The sequence below is a fragment of the Peromyscus leucopus genome, chromosome 22 (genome assembly GCF_004664715.2).
Source record: "Peromyscus leucopus breed LL Stock chromosome 22, UCI_PerLeu_2.1, whole genome shotgun sequence".
Classification (NCBI taxonomy): Eukaryota; Metazoa; Chordata; class Mammalia; order Rodentia; family Cricetidae; genus Peromyscus; species Peromyscus leucopus.
Window position 1 is genome coordinate 4047533 of NC_051081.1, and position 3817 is coordinate 4051349.

The 3817-nt window shown below is 44.7% G+C and overlaps 1 pseudogene; it reads left to right on the top strand.

The window, feature by feature from the left end:
• The first annotated feature begins 534 nt into the window (after nucleotides 1-534).
• On the top strand, nucleotides 535-3562 carry LOC119086443 (annotated as a pseudogene).
• Nucleotides 3563-3817: the final 255 nt, after the last annotated feature.

The following is a 3817-nucleotide window of genomic DNA, read 5'->3' on the forward strand; positions in this document are numbered from 1 at the left end:
CCAGCTGATTTTGTCCTTGTGAAAAGTCGACTATGGGCGTCTTAGGGCTGGACATCCAACTACTGTGGATAGGGGGACTAGCCTAAAGTGCCCTTTCAAGAGCTCTTATGTAATAGGCATTCAGCAAAGGCCTAGCACTTTAGTTTGAGAGCTGCAGCAGCTCCCAGTTGCTTGAGATGATCTCAGTGAAGGAGGCTGGAGGCGGAAAACCTGAAAGGTGTGCAGCATTTCGTGTGTGTGTGTGTGTGTGTGTGTGTGTGTGTGTGTGTGTATGTGTGTGTGTGTGTGTGTTTTCTACCCTGTCTCTAACCACCCTCTCTGGTGGTTGGGTCCGAAGACCTTAACCTTTTGCTGCTGGGATAAAAACTGAATCCGATCCAGGGCAGGGTCTCAGTCATCCCTGCAAGGTAGCACATGGGCATTGCCCCTCCTGTGACTTCTGAACTGCAAGTGTCTGCCCCTCCACCTTACCCTCTCCTTTCCCGGATTCCTCCCTCACCAGACCTGGTCTCCTCTTTCCCAGGCAGAGATGTGATGAGCAGCCAAGGCAACAGTCTGTTCCTGAGGGAGAGCAGCCAGCGCCTGGTGGTGTTGGCTGTCTGCAGGGCCTGCAGGACAGTTTGCAGCAGAGAGCACTGTGCATGCGCATGCGCCTACAACCCATGACCCGAGAGCACCAGCGGCGCTTTCTGCGCAGAAATGCCTTCATCTTGCTCACAGTCAGCGCTGTGATCATTGGTGAGCTCTGCTTCTGGGAGGCGGGACTTCTATTAACTTCCCACCCTCTCCTCATCGCACAATCCCTTAGCCCATCAGAGGACTCAGGTAGAGAGGGCACATACATACACAAACACAGCTGTATGAACACAATGTGATGTCACATGTGTGGGTATGGGCATCCGCAAGTACACTGAACAGACATGTACTTTATGACTACACACAGAGAAGGATAAATATATCTTACATATGAATATATCTTACATATCTTAATTTAGAAATGCAGTCACATAAACTGTGCTAACGTTCATAAAAATATGCAGCTATCCATCATGCCCTTAGGAGATTGGTTCTGCAAACACTACCCCATTTTATTTAAGGAACTTGATTGTCTATTGATTTGGGTATCTGGGGATTTGATTATCCACAAGCATTTGTTATCTGTGGATGCTCAAGTCCCTGAAATAAATTGGGGTAGTGTTTGGATAGGATTTGTGGCTATCTTGCTCTCTAGGTTACGTGTAACACCCAAAGCAATGTAACTGCTAGGTAAATAGTTGTTATACTGTATTGTCTAGGGAATATTGATAAGAGAAAAAAATCTCTACATGTTCAACAGACACAACTTAAATAATTATGTGTATGTTGTATTAAATAATGGGTTTCTCATAACATCTTCGTATCTATACACAATGTTTTGATCATATTCTTTTTCCCTTGCCCCCTCTTATCTAGTCACCCTCTGATGGTACCTTTCCTCTCCCCAAATAGCTTTCATCAGATAAATTTTTCCCTTAAAAATTTCCATGTATGCTTGATTAATTAGACAGTGTGGCATCCAAGGATACCACGGCCAGCTGTGTTGGACTTTGTGAATACTTTCACACACTCATCTATGCATTTACATCTACATGCTTAGAAGCCCAATTGCATATGCACTTCCATATTTGAAAGTGATAACATAGAGCTGGAGTGATGACTCAGTGGTTAAGAGCACTGGCTGTTCTTCCAGAGATCCTGAGTTCAATTCCCACATAGTGGCTCACAACCATTTGTAATGAGGTCTGGTACCTTCTTCTGGACCACAGGAGAATACTATATGCATAATCTTAAAAAACTAAAAAGAAAGTGGTAACACAGGCACAAGAGTCACACTTATAGACACACTCAAGAAATGCATGTGCATGTCTTTGTATATGAGCCTATGTGCATATGAATGTATACAAACACCTCTGCACACACAAACGCATCCAATGCACATATATACATATTCATGTGCACACAACTACATACTCACATTCATTCACACAAATGCTATTCATGCACACAAACACATATATACTGATGCTCACACAAATGTACCCATACTTACACATACACACATGCATATACATACTGATGAACACACACATGCACACACAGACCCATGCATATGCCAATGCAGATGTATACCTAGCACATACATACCCATGCAAATACCATGCACATACCCATATATACACATAGCCATGTATACATCTTTTTACACATGCCCATGCACAAATACCCACATCTGTATATTCACAAGCACACACACACATACCCATGCACAAATGTACCCATGCACACACAAATCTACGTAATACCCATGTACAGAAATGCACCTCCTAGAATAGTCACTACTCACCCTACTATACTTTTAGAGATGGATGGACACTGCTTGGGGTTGAGATTCATAGTTCATTCCATGAACCCTTCCTTTCTGGCTCTAGGGGTCAGCCTGGCATTTGTCTTGCACCCATACCAGCTCTCTTAATGCAAGATCAAGTACTTCTCTTTTCCTGGTGAGCTGCTCATGAGGATGCTGCAGATGCTGGTGCTCGCTCCTCCTCATCGTCTCCAGCCTTGTCACAGGTGAGACCCCAAGCCACTGTGCATCTCCAGGACCCATTCCCATTCTGAGCCCACACTTCAGAAAAGAGCCAGGGCTTCCCCACCCATGGGGGCCCTTTCCCAACTCATCAACTCAAGCTGTGCCCAGGTCTTGCTTCATTCAGTCTTGCTGTCACAGGATCCTTGTGGCCCAATAACTTCCTTGTACTTGTTCTTGAAGGTAAAATCCCATCCTGCCAGAGCTCTGGGGTATCCAGAGGGGAAAGAAAGGCTGTGGAGGGTAAGGGGAGGCAGCTGGGATACGGGGTAGGTGATAGATGGAATGTGGGTGAACATGTAGGAGGTGAGTGGGATGGAGGTGCCAGGATGGAGGGTGGAGGAAGGGAAGGAGCTGTGATGGGTTATGTAGCACCTTTTCTTCTAGATAGTAGATGACTTCACTTCAGGGCCATCAGATCTTTGTTGCAATAGTTCAGCTCTGATGCTGGAGTAGAAGAGCATCTATAGGCAATATGTCAGCAAGTGGGCATGGCTGTTGCCCTGGTTTCATTTATGTTGTTACAATAAAATACTTGACACAAAACAACTTAGGGGAGAAAGGGTTTATTTTAGCTCACAGTTCCAGGTAAGAGTCCACCATTCAGGGAAGTCAACATAGGAACTTGAAGCAGTTCATCAAAACCCACTCACAACCAAGAGTAGAGAGAAAATAAATGGACACATGCTTATTTGTATCAAGAATACACATTCACGTATACAGTCCAGAATCCCTTGCCTAGGGAATGGTGCTACACACAATGAATGGTCTTCCTCTTTCAATCAATGTAATCTAGACCCCCTCCCCCCAGTCATGCCACAGGTCCACCTGATCTATAAAATTCCCCATTGAGTCTCTCTTCCTAGTAGTACTAGATTGTGTTGAGTTAACAATTGAAACTACTCATCAGAGTTGTGTTTCAATAAAATTTTATAAAGCAAATAGTACACAAGATTTAGGCCATAGGTGATGTTTAGCAACCCTTGGGTTTAGGGACAGAAATAATGATCAAGGCTGGTTTCTTAGGTTGGGCTTCTTAGAAGCTAAGCCTGACATGTAGATCTGGTCACAAGAGACTCACTGAGGGAGAAACCCAGGAGGAAGTGAGGGAATAAGGACAGGACAGGGAAGGAAGCTAAGCAAAGGCATGTGTTCAGAAGAAGGCTGCTGTCTCAATGTGCTCCCACTGGG